This window comes from Gorilla gorilla, chromosome 18 (assembly GCF_029281585.2).
Source record: "Gorilla gorilla gorilla isolate KB3781 chromosome 18, NHGRI_mGorGor1-v2.1_pri, whole genome shotgun sequence".
Classification (NCBI taxonomy): Eukaryota; Metazoa; Chordata; class Mammalia; order Primates; family Hominidae; genus Gorilla; species Gorilla gorilla.
In genome coordinates this window covers 88,214,429-88,237,835 of record NC_073242.2, presented here as the reverse complement: position 1 = coordinate 88,237,835, position 23,407 = coordinate 88,214,429, and the positions used below count along the sequence as shown (strand labels likewise).

At 38.9% G+C, this 23,407-nt stretch overlaps 1 pseudogene; it reads right to left on the bottom strand.

The window, feature by feature from the left end:
* Positions 1-23,002: 23,002 nt before the first annotated feature.
* LOC101125915 (small ribosomal subunit protein eS27-like) lies at positions 23,003-23,330 on the bottom strand (annotated as a pseudogene).
* Between the last annotated feature and the right edge of the window lie 77 nt (positions 23,331-23,407).

The following is a 23,407-nucleotide window of genomic DNA, read 5'->3' as shown; positions in this document are numbered from 1 at the left end:
AGCTGGTAGATGATATAAGATGATAGATAGACAGATGACAGAGCAGGGAGAGAGAGATGACATACGGAGAAAACATACAAATACAATAACAGCATTTATATTTGTCTTATGTGTACTTTTGTTTGCATATTATAGTTTGAAGTATATTTCTGACTTTCCGTGATGAGTCAAGTAAAAAAAAAAAAGAGAAATGCAAAAGCTCACAGTGAATTCTGACTTTATCTTGGCCATCTCTGTAAACAAAGAAATCACATCTGCAGGTATGGAGCATCACAGCTGGATTCTTAGGACAGAGGCAATGCTTGAATAGCAGTGTTAGTGTCAGACACAAGTAACAAGGCAGGAATGGAAAGCAGGGAGTGAAGAGCAAGTCCGGAAAGTAGGGCTCAATGAAGGACCAAGGGGCTGTTGAAATTTCCTAGAATTGCTCCTAGTGTCATAAATAACAGTCTGGCCTAGGAATCAGAGTGGGCCAGCAATGCTAAGGGGATAGTTCTGAACAGATTATTTTCCATGACCAAAGAGAAACCTGAGCTTTTAATTAGAAACTGAAGTAAACTTACATGATATAGATCAGATATGCATGGCCAGAATTAGGATAATTATTACCAAGCAAGCAATGGGCTCACTGCCCAACACAAAAAGAAGCCAATAGTGTGGCATTTACTTTTGAGAAAAGAAAGGCTTTATTGCAAGTTGGCTGGCAATAAGACTGGAGACAATGCTCAAACCTGTCTCCCTAAGATGAGGCTGAGGTAAGTTTTATAAGCAGAGGATAACAAGGCATGACCTGATTGGATCTTGCAATGAGGTGCTGCTGGGAGGCATGATCTGACTGGATCATGCCATAGGGTGATGCCAGGACTCTATCTGATTGGAGTATGGCACATGCCTTAGGTGTTTGTTTCATAATTTAGTCCCAAGTGTTACAGACAGGCATGAACAGGGCAGGAGAGGGCTCTCCCCACACCCACTGGGAATGTCAGGTGATGGCTCAGCAATGATCACATTGCCTCTCCAAAAGTGATAAACTGGCACCTGGCACCAGGAAGAGGCCATTTCCTAATGGTCCACACATATCGCACTACAGTGTTCACTGAATGCAGGTGCCAGAGAGAAGCAACTTCCCAGGCATACGCATCAAAAGACAAAATGGCAGAGTATGACCTCCCAGTTACACTCCACCAGGAAAGGGAAGAAAGCCTCAGATGAGCATGCCTACAACTTCCTAAACACACTGCATGTGTTCACCTCCCAAGGGTAAGAGCACTGCACATGTGGGCAGCCATCCTAAGGGAAGAATCCTGGGAAAGGAGCCAGCCTATGAAGTCCTAGGATAAAGGTTAAACAGCACGTTTGTCCTTCAAGTTGCCCACTTGGGTCTCTCCCAAGCGTACTTTCCTTTCTTTCCTGTTCTAAAGCCTTTTAAAATAAACTTCCACTCCTTCTCTGAAACGTGCCTCGGTCTCTTTTTCTGCCTAATGATCCTCAGTCAAATTCTTTCTTCTGAGAAGGCAAGAATTGAGGTTGCTGCAGACCCATGCGGATTCACCGCAAGTAACTCAGATACCTTTCACCAGTACACAAGCACTTTGTTTCTACCCATGGTTGCACTCTTGGTTCCTCAGGCGTGCTCAGGTTGCAAAACTTGCAACCCTGGGATTCGTGGCAACTGAAAAACAACTCACAACTTTATTATACAAAGTTGAACTAAACTGGGCTCATTCTGCAGTTATGTAACTCTAATTTTTGGACATGATGATGAAGGTTAGATACCTAGGCTTATTTCAATAAAACTCATGCTGCGCCCCCACTAGCTAGAGGAAATTATACCCTCACATAAGCTTATCCTCCTCAAAATGTGCCCAAGACAAGAGACTAGGGCAATAATTAAGGCATCAATTTTACACTTAAGAAGGGTGTGGAAGACAGAGACTGAAGAAGAAAAAGTGGTTTTATGACTCTTCTTGGATAAAAAAAAAAAATTCCAGTATTCTTTAGTAGTTTTCAAAATGGCACTAAATAACAAATGTTCTCTTTGAAGAAAACAATTACCTAGTTAAATTAGAGACTGTTTTCTTATGAGGGTTGCAATTAAAACTAGAGGGCAAGAGAAACTTCCCTTAGCCATTTGCCATCACCCTAGGGTTTGTTGATCAACTTTATGCTCCATTTATGTCTTCATAAACCATTCTGTAGAATTAAAAGTGTGTGGCTGACATGAATATTGCCCACTTTGCAAATGAAAAACAAGGAGCAAGAAAAACTTTATGCAAAAGCGTGAGACTATCATACAAAAATTCTTTACAATTATTATGTTTGCTTCCTCACAAAAGTGAGATTACTCTCTTGGTGGATGTCATAGAATTGAGGCTTTGAAATGGAGATGCCAAGCTGTAAATTACATTTCTGAATCAATTATGCTTCTATCAGAAAGGCTATAAATAACACGCAGAATTACCAGATGTGTAATTTTTTGTTAGACTTGAACATTTGGTGCATTTAGAATGTCTGAGTGAGGGACTTGAGTTAATCTGTGAATTTCACGGATTCATCTGACAAGACAGTGGAAAAATGTGGGTGAGAATCATGACGACCTTACCTCAAGGAGACTTATCAGAACAAGGTCGATTCAGGAATTTGCCTGCATTTTTCTTAAAAAGAATGTAGATGGGAAACGATCGTTGGAGGCTCTTGGTGTTCCATTGGCTAAATTCTCAAAAGAGTTGATTAAAGGAAACACTTGGTTTCAAATGGGTGATTGAGCAAAATATACTTCAGTGATGAGCCTCTCTTTTGACAGCTTTACATTGATTTTATTTTGTCACCTTCTTGGGAAGTCTAAGTGAGAAACTGTTGGACAGTTTATTATAACCACTCTTAGCATCCAAAGCTCAAACATTAAACAGTGGATACAGGAAAGGGCTGGAGTTTATCAAGCAGCCTCAGGCAGTGACCTTCCCATGAATATCACTTATTCCTGGGTCTGTTACATCATAGAACTTTTTTTCCCCCTGTGGCAAGTTAAGCTTTTATTCTTCTTATTTGTAGGTGAGCATTTTGTTATTCAATTTAGAAGCTGCCAGTAATAGGACTAAGAAAAAAAACGCCTCTCTATTTAAGAGAATATAATACCCAAATTTTCCTGAGAATTGCTGGGGATATGCAGGAGCCATTCTTTGTTACTACACTAAAGGATATCTGGCTCCCTCTGCAGAGTTAGGTAAATAATGTACAATCATATAAGTGCTTATTGGCTGTGCCTTGAGTTGACTTACCACTTTTAAAGCTTACAGAATTTTTTCTTATAGCACAACCTAATAGAATGAACAAGGAGTTTGGAATCAGCTGGAGTCTGACAGATGAATATATCTAAGATCACAGTATCAAAAATGCCCCAGCTGCAATTCCAACCCAGCTCATTTTTCTTTTCTATAAAATGGATATAATGGCTTCTCATGTCCAGTATCATTTTTAACATTAAATTGGACAATGCTTGCAAAATATTTAGCAGAGTTCGCTACCTATAATTAGTACTAGAAGATGTGGTTCTCAGTTTCATTTAGAGAGGTTTTTTTTTTTTTCAATTCAGCATGCCTCTCCCCATATTTCTTTTTTCTACCTACAATCACCTGTCCCCAAGGAGGACTCTAGAATAGCAGTTAACAGCTTAAACTCTGAGTTAGTTTGGGTTCGAATCCCAGTTCAGATACTTATCAGTTGCACGAGTGCCAGCAAATCATGTAAATTTTTCTCTGCCTGTTTTCTCATCTGCTAAATGAGGACAATAATAGTAACCACCTCACAGAGGTGACGCTTTTCTTACCTAACTAGTGTTTTAACTGAGATACAACAACGGCACTCAGAATGCTGCCTGCCACATAAATAAACACAATAAATACTTTTCTATTATGAATACTTTTAAATACCTGTTGAATCCATTCTCCCTCCTTGTGATCATTAATTTTACATATCGACTTGCCTAAGCCTTTGAGTGCCCAGATATTTGGTCAAATATTACTGTGGATGTGTCTACGAGGGTGTTTCTGGATAAGATTAGATTTGAATTGGTAGACTGAGTAAAGCAGATTGGCCTCCCTAATGTGGCTGGGTCCCATCCAGTTACTTTAAAACTTGCATAGAACAAAAAAGCTGCGTGATGTTAGGCTAGAACATTAGGCTTCTCCTGACCTCGGACTGGAATTTACACCATCAACTGTCCTGGTTCTCAGGCCTTCAGATTCAGACTGAAACTACATCACTGGTAACATGTGCAGCACCAGCTTTCTTGGGTGTCCAGCTTGCCGACTGTGAGTCTTGGGACTTGTCAGCCTCCATAATCATGTGAAGCAATTCTGTATAATAAAGATAGTTAAATAGATTAGATAGACAGATGATAGATGGATGGATGGATAGAGATAGATAGATAGATAATAGATGGATGGATGGATAACAGATGGGTGAATAGATGGATGAATAGACAGATATTCTCTATCTCTCTATATCTCTATATTTCTATATATCTCTTATTGCTCCTGTTTCTCTGGAGAATCTTGATTAATGCAGTCTTTTTTTTTTTTTGCTTCAAACTTCCATGTGCATGAAACTCTGTAATATGTGAGAAACACATTTACCCCTTCCAGTTACAAGTGGTCATCACCAACACTTAAGTAATAGGATAAAAAGTACACCGGTGATTGGACCTCTGAGGAATATTGGCGGATGCCAAAGCTAAGCATTTATCAAAAGAAACACCAAGTTTAAGTGTCATAATGGGATTTGCCCCAATTGAATAAGGTCTGCATCCAAAGGCTGGCAGCAAGTTCTCCACAGAACCAAGCAAGAGAAACAAGAAGTAAAGACAGAGGACAATCACGTGCATGTGTGTGAGTTCTTGGAGTGATGCTCCTGAAGGCCTTGAATCTCACCCCTGAAAAATACCTTTATATCCTCATTTCCAGTTATTAGAAAATTAGCAGCTGTTCATTTTTAGAAAGCCCCTAATAAGTCACCACTTGTGAGGCCCTAAAAGCACTGTTTTCTTTGTTCAGATGGAGAGAAGCATCAGGATTCAATGGATATCTCCTCAACAAGTACAGAACAGACGTCTCCCACGGTTTTGACCTTGCAGTCTCCAAAAGAGTAAGCCATCTTAAGGTTTTCCAAAAATATACTGAGGAAGAAGTTGTCAAATTAGAATTTGTTAATGCGCTTGCTATCAAAGCTGATACATAAAGATGTGTCAGATCAAGAGTCAAAGTTTTTACCCAAATCACAAAGATTCTGGAATATCCCATTGAGCATTTTGCATATGGTTACTCTCAGAATGAAGACTATTTTTCCCATTTAGAGTTATAATAGATAGTATTTTCTGCATTGAGGTATAGTTGTCACACCACATCACATTACACTATGATATACACATTGGAACATCCTTATTTGTTTAAAATACAATGTTTTCCTCCTATCTGAATGACAGCTTTCAGGCAATAGAAGAGAAAAACATTAAAATTTTAGAATTTACTCTTTAAAGCATATAGTCATTAAAATTGAGGCATAGAAAGAAAATTGATGGGGTCAAATTTTCTCTTATGCCAACAATGAAGTGTGAAATAAAAAGGAAAATTATAGGATTGTACAAGTAAAATACATGATACAAGTTCAATACAAATCACAGAAATTCGAAGCAAGAGTGGGATAGCACAGGAAAAAATAAATTCAATTGTGATTTAATGCTTAATGAAATATGGATCACTTGACTGTGAAGACAAAAATGATTATTTGCACAACTTTAATATATTTAAAGACAGGGCCCATGGAGCATGAGCAACAAGCCTGTCTTTAATTTCTGAGTAAGTTTATGTTTTTATTTATTTCAGCAGATAGATCGCCTAAATTGATTATAATGAGAAAATGAAGAGATTATACCTTAGCTGCCAGACTTAAATGCACCCATTTTTAAAAAGTTATAAAAAATATAGGCCGGGCGCGGTGGCTCACGCCTGTAATCCCAGCACTTTGGGAGGCCGAGGCGGGTGGATCACGAGGTCAGGAGATCGAGACCATCCTGGCTAACACGGTGAAACCCCGTCTCTACTAAAAATACTAAAAAAATTAGCCGGGCGTGGTGGCGGGCGCCTGTAGTTCCAGCTACTCGGGAGGCTGAGGCAGGAGAATGGCGTGAACCCAGGAGGCGGAGCTTGCAGTGAGCCGAGATCGCGCCACTGCACTCCAGCCTGGGCGACAGAGCGAGACTCCGCCTCAAAAAAAAAAAAAAAAATATATATATATATATATATATATAGTTTGGGTAGTTTTAGAGCATTTTTTAAATGACTGACAAAAACTCAGTTTTTACCAAAAATCTCTGAATAATTGAGGAAATGTTATTTAAAAGTGATTTTGATCATTGGTTTTGTTCTCAACACAGTTTCATGGGAAACAGAATATAGAGAGAGAAAGACAGATGCAGTCATCCCACAGTGTCCATGGAGGATTGGTTCCAAGATCCTTGCAGACACCAAAATCTGCAGATGCTCAAGTCTCTGCTATAAAATGACACAGGATTTGCATATAACCTATGCACATCCCCCTATATACTTTCAACCATCTATAGATTACTTATAATACCTAATATAATGGAAATGCTATGAAAATTGCCTTATATTGTACTGTTTAGGGAATAATGACAAGAGAAAATGTCTGTACACATTTAGCACAGATACAGTTTTTTCCCTCAAATATTTTAGATCCATAGTTTGTTGAATGCATGTATATGGAACCCATGGCTATGGAGGAACAACTGTATGCAGTTTTGTATACAGGAGCCAATGCCTGAAACATTACATCTAACTTGGTCTAGCTTTGATGGAGAACAGAAGTGAGGCACCTATGTTCTAATTGAGGCAATGTTATGGGAGAGTTGGTTCCTGTGTTTGGCTGTTCATGCATTGCTATAAAGAAATACCTGAGGCTGGGTAATTTATAAAGAAAAGATATTTAACTGGCTTACGGTTCCGCAAGCTTTGCAGGAAGCATAGTGGCAATGTCTGCTTGGCTTCTGGGGAGGCTTCAGGAAGCTTACAATTAGGGCAGAAGGCAAAGTGAGAGCAGGCAGGTCACATGGAAATAGGAGCAAGAGGAGATGGGAGGTGCCGCACACTTTTAAACAGCCAAATCTCACGAGAACTCAATCACTACTGGGAGGAAAGCATCAAAGGGATGGTGTTAAACCATTTATGAGAAACCCACCCCCACGAGCCAATCACCTCCTACCAGACCCCACCTCCAACATCAGGGATTACATTTCAACATGAGATTTGGGTGGAGCAAATATCCAAACTATATCAGTTCCCATGGATTTCTAAGTGAACAGATGTATCTAATCAATAGCATTTATGTAACAAACCTGCATGTTGTGCACATGTATCCTAAAACTTAAAGTATAACAATAAAAAAAAAGAACAATAGCATTGAGTTTTAGGATATTTGCTGAATACTTAATATTAAGAACAACATTAATACCATATATTCTTATTTATATATTTTAACATCTTATTTTTTAAATTTTATATGCTATAATTTCTCCTATAATGTAGCAACATCATGAAACTAATTAAAATTCTGGCTGGCTTATTTATTCTGTTAGTCCTGTATTGTGTACTTTATATTTAAGGAATAATTATAATTAGGCTAATAATAGGCTAGGAGTTTTAATAACAATTTATTTACAAGGTGTCACAAATGCCATACAGTGGGCTGTTTAATATGCATTCGTTCACCTACCATATTTTCTCCTAACAAAAATCCTATAAGATACAAAAGCTTTAAAAGAAGCTCTAGGCTCTTCTTGATCCCTTTCCTCTTTCCTACATTTTAAAGAAGGATGCTGATCTGAACTGGTCAAACTCTAGAACAATTTAGCATGTCACAGATTAAGAGGCTGGAGATTTCACACCAGTGAAAATATCAAGCATACCCACTGCGTACTCTCTTTTAACACATGTGGCTAATTACAGTGGGGATAATGAGAGCCACCTAAGTCATATTTAAACCGCCACATTTTGAACTTGTTTTTCCCCTTTCCTCTCTTGGGTCTGCTCATACTTGAGTGATAAGAGTTGTGGTATGTGTTTTAGCTATAGTGCGATAAGGAAGTATAACTTGTCCAGGTAAAAAGAGTCCTCCAAAGGAAGTTGAAATGTGTGATTGGGAATAAATCTCCAACCAGTAATAGTATATTTGTATGCCTTACTTGTGCCAGAAATCTGCAAGGAAGGAAGAATTTCTAGGAAGCTGTATTCCTAGAGATTTCTACCACTATATCTCCAGACAATTTCCTATCTCCAAGAAGACAGAATTCCTAGGGTATTTTCCCTTCCTTCCTTTCCTGAATGAAGACAGCAGGCTTGAGTTTTATATATATATATATATTTTAATTTTATTTTACTTTAAGTTCCAGGCTACATGTGCAGAACCTGCAGGTTTGTTACCTAGGTAAACACGGGCCATGGTGGTTTGCTGTACCTATCAACCTGTCACCTAGGTATTAAGCCCCGCATGCATTAGCTATTTGTCCTGCCTGCTTCTCTCCCTCTCCTCCCTGCTTGAGTTATATTCTTTACCTTCTTTACATTTGACTCGTCTCTTGTTTTGATAGACGATATATACGCCTTAAGAGAGGCCCCTGTCATTTTCTTCATGATAGAATTATTTAAACAGTTGAGAAAACACACACTCACACTTATACAATCATGACACAGAAACTTTCTCATCCTTTATGTGGCTAAATTAGCCATTCAAATCAGTTTTCAAAGCATTCAGAAACACCTACACATAATTACACAAACTATTGTCAATACTAAGGAAAATGCCAAAGATCTTCTACTGAGATATTTTGTGCAAATAACAGAATGTCAACTCCGAAAATAATTTAGAGAAAAAATGAATTCAAGTAAAAAAAACCATATAACAACTTAAATGAGCAGTGACCAATTGATTATTTCACTCAGCAGCTGGTGAAAAATTTTGGATTTGTGAGGAGTTCATTATTATTGGACAGACAACTTGTTCCCCATTACTTACATACCATATTTGAGAAGATAAATTGTGCATATTGTCATCCTAAAGGTACAAGGAATTTCTCTGCTCCTTACTCCATCCCTCAAATATTTCATTCCACTTATTTTTTTCCTTTCTTCCTCGATATTTTTTAACAAAGTGCAGTGGGATAACTTTTTTAGGCCAACTATTAGGTTGGTTGGTGCAAAAGTAATTGCATCAACCTAATAGATCTGAGTTCAATTCCATGTGACACACGTATTAAATGTTTGACCCTGAGAAAATTTTTTAATTTCTCAAATTTCCTCATCTATACAATGGGGATGCTTACAAATGCTACTTCCAAATAAATATGTTGAGACAGTTAAATGAACAAACACAACCTTAAGATGCTCAACAAGTGCTGGGTTCCTCCTGGAATTCAGGCTTCAAACAAGGCATGAAAAAGTTACAGAGATTTTTTGGGAATGCTTGTGATCTTTTTTCTTTTTTTTTTCTTTTTTTTTTAATTATACTTTAAGTTTTAGGGTACATGTGCACAATGTGCAGGTTTGTTACATATGTATACATGTGCCATGTTGGTATGCTGCACCCATTAACTCTTCATTTACATTAGGTATATCTCCTAATGCTATCCCTCCCACCTCCCGCAACCCCACAAAGGGCCCTGATGTGCGATGTTCCCCTTCCTGTGTCCATGGGTTCTCATTGTTCAATTCCCACCTATGAGTGAGAACATGCGGTGTTTGGTTTTTCGTCCTTGTGATAGTTTGCTGAGAATGATGGTTTCCAGCTTCATCCATGTCGCTACAAAGGACATGAACTCATCATTTTTTATGGCTGCATAGTATTCCATGGTGTATATGTGCCACATTTTCTTAATCCAGTCTATCATTGTTGGACATCTGGGTTGGTTCCAAGTCTTTGCTATTGTGAATAGTGCCACAATAAACATACGTGTGCATGTGTCTTTATAGCAGCATGATTTATAATCCTTTGGGTATATACCCAGTAATGGGATGGCTGGGTCAAATGGTAATTCTAGCTCTAGATCCCTGAGGAATTGCCACACTGACTTCCACAATGGTTGAACTAGCTTACCGTCCCACCAACAGGGTAAAAGTGTTCCTATTCCTCCACATCCTCTCCAGCACCTGTTGTTTCCTGACTTTTAATGATCACCATTCTAAACTGGTGTGAGATGGTATCTCATTGTGGTTTGGATTTGCATTTCTCTGATGGCCAGTGATGATGAGCATTTTTTCATGTGTCTTTTGGTTGTATAAATGTCTTCTTTTGAGAAGTGTCTGTTCATATCCTTCATCCACTTGTTGATGAGGTTGTTTTTTTGTTGTAAATTTGTTTGAGTTCATTGTAGATTCTGGATATTAGCCCTTTGTCAGATGAGTAGTAGATTGCAAAAATTTTCTCCCATTCTGTAGGTTGCCTGTTCACTCTGATGGTAGTTTCTTTTGCTGTGCAGAAGCTCTTTAGTTTAATTAGATCCCATTTGTCAATTTTGTCTTTTGTTGCCATTGCTTTTGGTGTTTTAGACATGAAGTCCTTGCCCATGCCTATTTCTTAAATGGTATTGCCTAGGTTTTCTTCTAGGGTTTTTATGGTTTTAGGTCTAACATTTAAGTGTTTAATCCATCTTGAATTAATTTTTATATAAGGTGTAAGGAAGGGATCCAGTTTCAGCTTTCTACATATGGCTAGCCAGTTTTCCCAGCACCATTTATTAAATAGGGAATCCTTTCCCCATTTCTTCTTTTTGTCAGGTTGGTCAAAGATCAGATAGTTGTACATATGCGGCATTATTTCTGAGGGCTCTGTTCTGTTCCATTGGTCTATATCTCTGTTTTGGTACCAGTACCATGATGTTTTGGTTACTGTAGCCTTGTAGTATAGTTTGAAGCCAGGTAGCGTGATGCCTCCAGCTTTGTTCTTTTGGCTTAGGATTGACTTGGTAATGCAGGCTCTTTTTTGATTCCATATGAACTTTAAAGCAGTTTTTTCCAATTCTGTGAAGAAAGTCATTGGTAGCTTGATGGGGATGGCATTGAATCTATAAATTACCTTGGGCAGTAAGGCCATTTTCACGATATTGATTCTTCCTATCCATGAGCATGGAATGTTCTTCCATTTGTTTGTATCCTCTTTTATTTCATTGAGCAGTGGTTTCTAGTTCTCCTTGAAGAGGTCCTTCACATCCCTTGTAAGTTGGATTCCTAGGTATTTTACTCTCTTTGAAGCAATTGTGAATGGGAGTTCACTCATGATTTGGCTCTCTGTTTGTCTGTTATTGGTGTATAAGAATGCTTGTGATTTTTGTACATTGATTTTGTATCCTGAGGCTTTGCTGAAGTTGCTTATCAGTTTAAGGAGATTTTGGGCTGAGACAATGGGTTTTCTAGATATACAATCATGTCATCTGCAAACAGGGACAATTTGACTTCCTCTTTTCCTAATTGAATACCCTTTATTTCTTTCTCCTGCCTGACTGCCCTGGCCAGAACTTCCAACACCATGTTGAATAGGAGTGGTGAGAGAGGGCATCCCTGTCTTGTGCCAGTTTTCAAAGGGAATGCTTCCAGTTTTTGCCCATTCAGTATGATATTGGCTGTGGGTATGTCATAGATAGCTCTTACTATTTTGAGATACATCCCATCAATACCTAATTTATTGAGAGTTTTTAGCATGAAGGGTTGTTGAATTTTGTCAAAGGCCTTTTCTGCATCTATTGAGATAATCATGTGGTTTTTGTCTTTGGTTCTGTTTATATGCTGGATTACGTTTATTGATTTTCATATGTTGAACCAGCCTTGCATCCCAGGGATGAAGCCCACTTGATCATGGTGGATAAACTTTTTGAAGTGCTGCTGGATTCGGTTTGCCAGTATTTTATAGAGGATTTTTGCATCGATGTTCATCAGGGATATTGGTCTAAAATTCTCTTTTTTTGTTGTGTCTCTGCCAGGCTTTCGTATCAGGATGATGTTGGCCTCATAAAACGAGTTAAGGCTGATTCCCTCTTTTTCTATTAATTGGAATAGTTTCAGAAGTAATGGTACTAGCTCCTCCTTGTACCTCTGGTAGAATTCGGCTGTGATTCCATCTGGTCCTGGACTTTTTTTGGTTGGTAAGCTATTAATTATTGCCTCCATTTCAGAGCCTGTTATTGGTCTATTCAGATATTCAACTTCTCCCTGGGTTAGTCTTGGGAGAGTGTATGTGTCGAGGAATTTATCCATTTCTTCTAGATTTTCTAGTTTATTTTCATAGAGGTGTTTATAGTATTCTCTGATGATAGTTTGTATTTCTGTAGGATCAGTGGTGATATCGCCTTTACCATTTTTTATTGTGTCTATTTGATTCTTCTCTCTTTTCTTATTAGTCTTGCTAGCTGTCTATCAATTTGGTTGATCTTTTCAAAAATCCAGCTCCTGGATTCACTGATTTTTTGAAGGGTTTTTTGTGTCTCTATTTCCTTCAGTTCTGCTCTGATCTTAGTTATTTCTTGCCTTCTGCTAGCTTTTGAATGTGTTTGCTCTTGCTTCTCTAGTTCTTTTAATTGTGATGTTAGGGTGTCAATTTTAGACCTTTCCTGCTTTCTCTTGTGGGCATTTAGTGCTATAAATTTCCCTCTACACACTGCTTTGAATGTGTCTCAGAGATTCTGGTATGTTGTGTCTTTGTTCTCACTGGTTTCAAAGAACATCTTTATTTCTGCCTTCATTTTGTTATGTACCCAGTAGTCATTCAGGAGCAGGTTGTTCAGTTTCCATGTAGTTGAGTGGTTTTGAGTGAGTTTCTTAATCCTGAGTTCTAGTTTGATTGCACTGTGGTCTGACAGTTTGTTATAATTTCTGTTCTTTTACATTTGCTGAGGAGCGCTTTACTTCCAAGTATGTGGTCAATTTTGGAATAGATGTGGTGTGGTGCTGAAAAGAATGTATATTCTGTTGATTTGGAGTGGAGAGTTCTGTAGATGTCTATTAGGTTAGCTTGATGCAGAGCTGAGTTCAATTCCTGGATATCCTTGTTAACTTTCTGTCTCGTGGATCTGTCTAATGTTGACAGTGGGGTGTTAAGTCTCCCATTATTATTGTGTGGGAGTCTAAGTCTCCTTGTAGGTCTCTAAGGACTTGCTTTATGAATCTGGGTGCTCCTGTATTGGGTGCATATATATTTAGGATAGTTAGCTCTTCTTGTTGAATTGATCCCTTTACCATTATGTAATGGCCTTCTTTGTCTCTTTTGATCTTTGTTGGTTTAAAGTCTGTTTTATCTGAGACTAGGATTGCAACCCCTGCCTTTTTTTGTTTTCCATTTGCTTGGTAGATCTTCCTCCATCCCTTTATTTTGAGCCTATGTGTGTCTCTGCACATGAGATGGGTTTCCTGAATACAGCACACTGATGGGTCTTGACCCTTTATCCAATTTGCCAGTCTGTGCCTTTTAATTGGAGCATTTAGCCCATTTACATTTAAGGTTAATATTCTTATGTGTGAATTTGATCCTCTCATTAGGATGTTAGCTGGTGATTTTGCTCGTTAGTTGACACAGTTTGTTCCTAGCCTTGATGGTCTTTACAGTTTGGCATGTTTTTGCAGTGGCTGGTACCAGTTGTTCCTTTCCATGTTTAGTGCTTCCTTTAGGAGCTCTTCTAGGGCAGGCCTGGTGGTGACAAAATCTCTCAGCATTTGCTTGTCTGTAAAGGATTTTATTTCTCCTTCACTTATGAAGCTTAGTTTGGCTGGATATGAAATTCTGGGTTGAAAATTCTTTTCTTTAAGAATGTTGAATATTGGCCCCCACTCTCTTCTGGCTTGTAGAGTTTCTGCTGAGAGATCAGCTGTTATTCTGATGGGCTTCCCCTTGTGGGTAACCCGACCTTTCTCTCTGGCTGCCCTTACCATTTTTTCCTTCATTTCAACTTTGGTGAATCTGACAATTATGTGTCTTGGAGTTGCTCTTCTCGAGGAGTATCTTTGTGGCGTTCTCTGTATTTCCTGAATTTGAATGTTGACCTGCCTTGCTAGATTGGGGAAGTTCTCCTGGATAATATCCTGCAGAGTGATTTCCAACTTGGTTCCATTCTCCCCGTCACTTTCAGGTACACCAATCAGATGTAGATTTGGTCTTTTCACATAGTCCCATATTTCTTGGAGGCGTTGTTCATTTTTTTTTATTCTTTTTTCTCTAAACTCTTCTCGTTTCATTTTATTCATTTGGTCTTCCATCACTGATACCCTTTCTTCCAGTTGATCGAATTGGCTACTGCGGCTTGGCATTTGTCAAGTAGTTCTCATGCCATGGTTTTCAGCTCCATCGGGTCCTTTAAGGACTTCTCTGCATTGGTTATTCTAGTTAGCCATTCATCTAATTTTTTTTCAAGGTTTTTAACTTCTTTGCCATGGGTTCAGACTTCCTCCTTTAGCTTGGAGTAGTTTAATCGTCTGAAGCCTTCTTCTCTCAATTCGTCAAAGTCATTCTCCGTCCAGCTTTGTTCCATTGCTGGTGAGGAGGTGCGTTCCTTTGGAGGAGGAGAGGTGCTCTGATTTTTAGAGTTTCCAGTTTTTCTGCTCTGTTTTTTTCCTATCTTTGTGGTTTTATCTACCTTTGGTCTTTGATGATGGTGACGTACAGATGGGGTTTTGGTGTGGACGTCCTTTCTGTTTGTTAGTTTTCCTGCTAACAGACAGGACCCTCAGCTGCAGGTCTGTTGGAGTTTTCTGGAGGTCCACTCCAGACCGTTTGCCTGGGTATCAGCAGCAGAGGCTGCAGAACAGCGGATAGTGGTGAACAGCAAATGTTGCTGCCTAATCGTTCCTCTGGAAGTATTGTCTCAGAGGAGTACCCAGCTGTGTGAGGTGTCAGACTGCCCCTACTGGGGGGTGCCTCCCAGTTAGGCTACTCCGGGGTCAGGGACCCACTTGAGGAGGGAGTCTGTCCATTCTCAGATCTCAAGCTGCATGCTGGGAGAACAAGTACTCTCTTCAAAGCTGTCAGACAGGGACATTTAAGTCTGCAGAGGTTTCTGCTGCCTCTTATTTAGCTATGCCCTGCCCCAAGAGGTGGAGTCCACAGAGGCAGGCAGGCCTCCTTGAGCTGCAGTGTGCTCCACCCAGTTCGAGCTTCCCGGCTGCTTTGTTTACCTACTCAAGCCTCGGCAATGGCGGGCGCCCCTCCTCCAGCCTCACTGCCTCCTTGCAGTTTGATCTCAGACTGCTGTGCTAGCAATGAGCGAGGCTCCGTGGGCATAGGACCTTCTGAGCCAGGCGCAAGATATAATCTCCTGGTGTGCCATTTGCTAAGACCATTGGAAAAGCGCAGTATTAGGGTGAGAGTGACCCAATTTTCCAGGTGCCGTCTGTCACCCCTTTCTTTGACTAGGAAAGGGAATTCCCTGATCCCTTGTGCTTCCCAGGTGAAGCGATGCCTCGCCCTGCTTTGGCTCACGCTCGGTGCACTGTGCCCACTGCCCTGCACCCCCTGTCCAACACTCCCCAGTGAGATGAACCCGGTACCTCAGTTGAAAATGCAGAAATCACCCGTCTTCTGCGTCGCTCACGCTGGAAGCTGTAGACTGGAGCTGTTCCTATTTGGCCATCTTGGCTCCACCCTCTGTGATCTTTAAATAACTGAGTCTAGTAACAGGCTATATTCAAATAATTAACTTTGTTATTTGCAAATATAAATATTGCCACCAAAGTATGAAGATTGACTTAGGCTGCTCTTCAATCATGTCAGCCCCTTTTGGCATTGGGTTCTTTTTTGCCATTGGATTTTTTTTTTTTTTTTTTGCCTGTACCCTAGAACAGAGACCATTGTTCTTGACTGGCAAGTCCATGCTACCCTTGTCAATATTCATCATCCTAATACATATTCCCTTGAGTATATGTTCTCTGTTAATTCAGAAACATGGGAAGTTTAAAGGAATTAACTAAACAGTAATATTCATAAAGACAGAGATTGTGTTTTCTTATTTTATTGTTGGGAAATAATGGGTATTTCAATAAATTTGGGGTGCAAAACCAAATGTCTGCTTTGTTCTCAACACTCTACTAGAAGGTGACCATGTGTTTTCTTGGTTAATCCTCCAAGATGCACTGATATTGAAATATGAAGACAAACTTACACAGAGTAAACTGAGGTTCAGAGATATTTATTTTCTGTGTGTGTATTTTTTCTTTTATTTGTATTAACAAACACATAGGGACAGAGATGTTTATTGATTTGCCAACATGTCATATACACTAAAAGATTGAGTTGGTGTTTATTTCATATGTATATATGGTCCCAAAATTCCTGTGCTATCTACTTGAGCATCATCTCTTCCTACATGAAATTGAGTTTATCACAAGATTTTAAAATGTATTAATAATGCATTAGTAAAATTTTTTATGAGCTTCTGTCAGAGAATAATGATAATGGGTTGGGCATCTCCACTTAAAAGATGAAGTAATTATAATAATAAAGAACATCTATAATAATAATAATCATCATCATCATCAATATTCTCAGCTTCTGTATAGTTCCTATAGCTTATACAAACTTTACACATTTTTTCAGAAATATTAAAACCAGGCCCTGTTCTTAAAAATTTGCCCTGTGTCACATGACTATTCTCTGTGATTCTGAAAGCCCTCCATAAGCAGTTCTTTATCCCCTAAAAAGTGCTGGCATTGTTGAAAAGGAAGGTACCTAGGCTGGACATCAATTGAGTTTTCTTTGAAACTGAAGAAGTAACTTTCTCTGAATTGTCCTCCTCAGTTTCACTCCCCTCTGACAGCCCAGTGACACGAGCTTCAGGGCAGCCCATGTGTTTCACTAAAGACTGATAATAAGTAAGCTTGAAAATGGCAGCAGATATTAGTACCACTTACTTCCTCAACATTGGATTGGATAAAGTACTTCCCCAGCAAATTCATTTTATAATTTTATTTCTTTTCATACTTACAGATTTCAATGGAACCATAAAATATTAATTCTGGAAAATGCTTATGAAATGGATCTAGCCTTGCCTGACCATTTTGCAGATGAAGAATCTGAGATACAAGAATTGACTTGCCCAACAAAAAGGCAAGATTAAGTCAAGATTAATGGAAAAGTTAAGATTCAGAATAAAGTTTCCTTCCTTCCTCCCTCCTTGTGTTTCTTCTGCAATAATTAGTTGAGTGCCTGTCAAATCAATGTAGGATTAAAGGCAAGAAACTAATTCTTTTGCCACATATTTGCATGTTTGGGAGGTGCCAGGGAGTAGGGACACGTGTGTCCCATTGTCCTTGTCACTAAAGATACAAAAGTTGGCCCTCCAAGAATTCACTGTCTATTGGGAAAACAAAATTGTAAATACATAATCTCACTCTCTCACTCACACACATACACACACACACCAGTGATAGTATCGTGATGTTTTCAAGATAGAGTACTGCATTTGAGCCAAATCAGCTTGTTGGTGCTGTTTCTTAGTCTACAGCTTGTTTCTCTCTCCAGTTTGCTTCTTATCACCCTGTCAATTGCATACCTCCTAAGAGACCCGAGCAGATGACACTGTAACCTACAGCAGACCTTAGGGACCAGCTGCCTTAGCTGGGACTCTGACACTTTTCCTTCCATTAACCCTGACTGAGTACTCAAGATGGAACGTTTTGGTTTACAATTCCCCGCACACCTCTTGAGTTCAGCTTGCCTCAAAGTACAACCATACATCAGAATTACATTTCTTCCAGTTTCAGTGCCCTATGTTCTGGTGAGTTCTAGGGGATTTCTGTTTCAATAACCAGACCCTATTCTTCAAAGCCACCATTTAAAATATGCAGAAAGTTCTGTTTGTTTTTTTAACTCAGTGAAAGAGATTAGACAGAAATGGTTTTCCACTTTAGCAGAAGCTAGTCTGGAAACTCAATTGTAAATAGTACAATTGGTGAGTACAGAACTTTTGTAAGCTAGTCTGGAAACTGAATTTTAAATAGTACAATTGGTGAGTACAGAACTTTTGTTTAAGGGAAAGCTAATTCACCCATATCATTCAACATTTATAGCTGATATGGGCCACTGACATACATTTTATATTTTGCAAATGGTTCAGGGGAGGAGATTATTTAGAAGTTTGATCAACATGTTCTTTCCTCCTCAAAATAAAAAACTCATAATACTGAAAAGTAACAAGAGAAAGATTTTAGAATGAGCAGGTATGCACAAGGTTAAACTAGCCATTGGCCAATATTTTTAAAGTAATGGACATGGTGGAACAATAATGATCAATCACAAAACTCATTAAATATACACAAAATATAATATATATCACATAACACATACTATCTGATGCAATCCTCACATTGACTACTGTGCACACTTGGACCATTTATTTCCATGAAGAATTAGATTCCATAAAGTTTTGATCGTTGACATTTTAAGTTACATATAAGCTCTAGTTTCTGAGATGCTCAACATATGAAAAGGTTTATGCCACATCTAATGATATCCACTTACATCCAAAAATAAAGTTTTCTGGCTTAAATTATAAAAATGCTTTTATTTCTTGGCAGAAGAGAAACAAACAGAAAAACATATTGGTATTTCTAATTATAATGTGCTTTTTCCATGTACTAACCATTTCATAACATTCTTCAGTGAGACTAATTATCGTTGAAATGGCTGGACATTTTAGAAGACTTGTGTTAGGTAATATGCAAAAAAAAATCCCAGTAAGTATTTCTTCTGAATCATTTAATCATGTATTCCATGCATATATACCTAGCAACCGTTTTATTCCATTCCTATGGAACTGCTAAGAATGCCAAGGTAACATATCCTCTCTTGGGAGCCAATGATTGTAAAGGAGAGACAGGCATACAAACAAATAATTAAATGTTGTTGCCCGAATAAAAATATTGGGACAGACAAACTAACATAAGATTACAAAATAAACAAATGGTTCTGCTTTGTGGGGAGTCTGAGAAGGTTGATGGAAGAGGTGACATTTGGACACTAAATAGCATTTCAGGGGCATGATGTAGGGGAGGACATGGAGAGGCAGATGCAATGTGGGGAGACAGGGGGATCGCAGTAGATTTAATGATCCACAAGGTACCTAATTATGAGTGAAAGGGGAAGTAGAAGGGAACGAGTGAAGGGATAAAGCTAATGCCATTTCTACTTTTACATACCAGTCAGTACCTATTGCATATCTGCAGGTCTTCAGGGAAAACAACCAGCCTTAAAAATTAAAATTAAACTGTTACTACTTATGGTACCCATGATTGCCACTGCCAAACTGGAAAAGATTTCCAGATTTTCCTTCTCCTTATCTTCATTATAATTTTTCTTCTCCTGTCATTCCCCTCTCCCAACAGAAGCCCCCACATCCCTTCCACAGTGCTTGGTATGCAGATGGAAGGCTGAATGTGATGAAAAATTGTTCAAACAGCATACCACAAGCTAACTATTTCAAGCGTATCTATTGACTGAAGAGATTTGCATTATGAACTAAGTCACTGCAACAAGACAGTGGTAAATAGCAGCCAAAACAAAGAAATAGATCATTTAAATAAAGGAAAAGAGCTAACACCAACGTGTATCCATTTCTCCTCAGCTGAAATTTACCCTAGAGGAACTAATATGAAAATATTACTTTCATTATTTAAAAGAAATCCAGTGGAATGAAATGCTAATTTTGTATCTCCAATAGTGAATTGGATGAATGAGAAATGCATTCAACTGCAATATATCCAGTTTTTGCTGTATACATATTGTAAAGCTCTACAGATATAAAAATTAACGCTGGGCACGGTGGCTCACGCCTGTAATCTCAGCACTTTGGGAGGTCAAGACAGGTGGATCATGAGGTCAAGAATTCGAGACCAGTCTGGCCAACATGGTGAAACCCCATCTCTACTAAGAATACAAAAATTAGCTAGGCACGGTGGCACGTGCCTGTAATCCCAGCTACTCAGGAGGTTGAGGCAGGAGAATCGCTTGAACCTGGGAGGCGGAGGTTGCAGCGAGCTGAGATGGCACCACTGCACTCCAGCTTGGGCGACAGAGCAAGACTCCGTCTGGAAAAAAAAAAAGAATTAACAAGGCATAGTCATTGCACTCAAGGATGTAACAATTGATTAAGGGAGAAGGACACAAACAAGTAGCTGCAATGCAAAGTGGTAACATGTACAAAGGACGGCTACACAAAATATCATGGGAGAATGGAAGAGAAAGAAATGGTCCTACCATGTTCAGTTGATATTTGGGGAATAGTTAATGATAAAAACTTAAAAGGTGATATTCAAGCCAGAAGATTAGTAAGTAGAAATGTTGATGGGGACACTGCAGATGACCTGGGAGACAGAGTGGCCTCTCAGAAAGAGAAAATAATGTAGAAAGTCTCAAGAACAGGAAATAATATGATCATAGCAATTATTCTATACAGAGAAGGAAAAGAGATATCAGTGGGGTCTAATGGAAAGAAGTTGGGTTATAGTAGACCAGTAATCAGAGTTTAAGCTGAAAAAATTGAATGGAACCAGGTTATAAAGAGCCTGCTTGCCACCCTGTGAAAACTGCATTGTATTAGGTAGCTAAGGAGAATGCTTTAAATTATCAGACATGCTTTTGAAGAAGAGAAAAGTCAGGGCAGACTGACATGAAGGGATTTTAGTTAGGAAACACCTGGGAAGATCCTATTTAGTAATTCAGGGTGGGAGATGATGTAATCCAAATCAGGATTTATACTGACTAGGGTAATTTTTTTATCATTTAATCAGAAGATAACAACTGTAGAACATTTAATAATGATATGGTGTTAAGCCTTTCTCCTAGCCTAAAGCACTTTTTAAACATAGAAACAGTAAGAAACTCTATGAGAACAGAGATCTTGCTTTCAGGAATTGCAGGAATTCCACTATACCCTTAAGACCTTGAATATTGCCTGGCAAATCACAGGTGTTTAATAGTATCTGGTAAATAAGTCAAGGGAGTGATGGACGGATGGATGGATGGATGGATGGATGGATGGATGAAATTTTATTTGGCTTCTGACTTACATCAGGTTTGCTAAGAACTAGACTTTAAGGTGGAGATTCAAGTGCAGGAGGTGTATTAGAAAGCAGTTAGAGGAACAAGGACTGGACAGATGGAGAAGATAACCCATAGAGAAGCTCCAGCCAACTCTAGGGGGATCTCTGCATGGCTCTCTAGAGCTATACTGTTTCTTTTGTACCCTAATCAACTAGTCATTGGATAAGGGCCACCCATTTGGTTAAAGGAAATTCCTAGAGAGAGGCTCAGCTCTGAGCTGTTAGCAGCCAACCCTCACAGAAGCTGGAGAAATACATGCCTCATGTTTAATGGGAAAGTGCATTTCATGGTTCCTGGCACATTGCAAGCATTCACTAAATGATTCAATCTTGGTGTTATTAAGCTCTTGAATTACAAGAGGGATTCCCTTCCCTATTTTCTCCAAATTAGTCTCCAATAAGTTATTACTGGAAAGTAAACTTTCCAAGTCTCAATTATCTGAAGTTCAAAGTTTTGAGGGCCAGGAACTCAGACTTTCCTCTATACAGTCAAATGCAGAATATCTTCTAAAGAGTGAACATAAAATAAGCAGAAATTAATGGTAACAGAGAAAGGGTTAATTCCCTGGATAAACACGGCCGTCCTCTTCACGCATGGCCAGGGAGCAAGAAGATGTATGTCCACACTCCCAGTCTGACTTTGGAGATAAAAAACACTGACCAGACCTGTGGGTTCAGAAAAGTTGCTTCATCTTTCAGAACCTAAGTTTCTTCACTGACGGTAAGACCTTCCTTGGAAGATTGACTTGAAGAGTTTATGACAGAGCATCCCAAAGTTAAGAGCCAAGCAAACTGTAATGGGGCACTGAATATTTAAGGGTTTCAAATTCCAAATGACAGCTTCCTTTATTTGTTCTTTGTCTCTATTTAGTTTCCAAGAGACCTGGTCCCAGTTCTAGTACTCAACTACTCTTCCCACTGAGTTATATGGGATTATACCCCTAGTAGTTCACAACCAAACAAATAAAATATGAAATCTCTTTACCTTGTAATAAAGAGGAAGGGTTTTTTAATTCAACAAAAAAAGATATAAATATTGTATACATTTATTACCTAGAGTGAAATCATGTGCCATTTTATTGGTATTGCCATGTTAACTTTCTTGGATCCTAACTTTGTGCACTGTCACAAAGTCATGCTAATATTAGTGCAGCGCCTAAGGGCAGAAGTTACAGCATCAGACAACCAACATTCAAAACCTAGCTCTGCCACATTGCTAGCTATGCAATGAATTAGTTAAGACCCTTAAGCCTCAGTTACTTTTTTTGCAAAATATGTATGAATCATAGAATATAATTCATAAGATTATGTGATGAAGAAATAAGATAATGCATGTAAAGTCCTTAGTGCAGTGCCTAGTGTTGAATAACTCTTCTTAATAACAGCAGCCATCATTTTTTGACCACTGTATGAGTCTGCTAAGGCTGCCATACAGAATACCATGAACTGGGTGGTTTAAACAACAGAAATTCACTGTCTCACAGTTCTGAAGGCTACGAGTCCAAGATCCAGGTGTCAGTAGGTTTGGATTCTCCTGAAGCCTCTCTCCTTGGCTTGCAGATGGCTGCCTTCTCACTGTGTCCTCACATGGACTTTCCTCCTTTTGTGCACATCCATACTAGAAGCAGGACCCACCCTACCTGCCTCGTTTTAACTTAATTGCCTCTGTAAAGGTGATATTTCTTTTTTTTTTCCCCATAACCAAAACTTTATTGAAAGCCTGACATCAAAATAGGAGATCACTGTTGTATACCTTACAAAACCAAATGTAATTACATTATCTTGGTAGATTAATTCAAATTATGGAACTTATGATAAGGCTTTCTGAAAGATAACACGAATTCAGGAAGCTGTGTGGATCATCAGTGTTGCTTTCCTCTAAATGAATACCCTTCTGTGAGGCTGGCCTTTCCTCCTGCAGGCTGGCACAACACTGTTAAACAACCTACACAAAGAACCACTCTCTAAGCATGGCTGAAAACCGTGGTAATCTTGTAGCAACCTGGACATTTTACATGCATATAGTAAGAATGTGGACTTTGCACTAGCCGTTTCTTTTTATGTTTTTTTCTTTTCCTCTTCCAAGGACGGAGGTAGTAAATCTCTAGCCAAAGTCATCCTCTAGCAAGTCTAGCCCTTCTAGACCTCTCAGCCAACACCGCTAGCGAGCTGCACGCGATCTGCGCTCGGCATCCGATATTTCCAACTATGGTTACATTCTGAGATACTATGGGTTGGGACTTCAACATACGGATTTTATAGGGAAC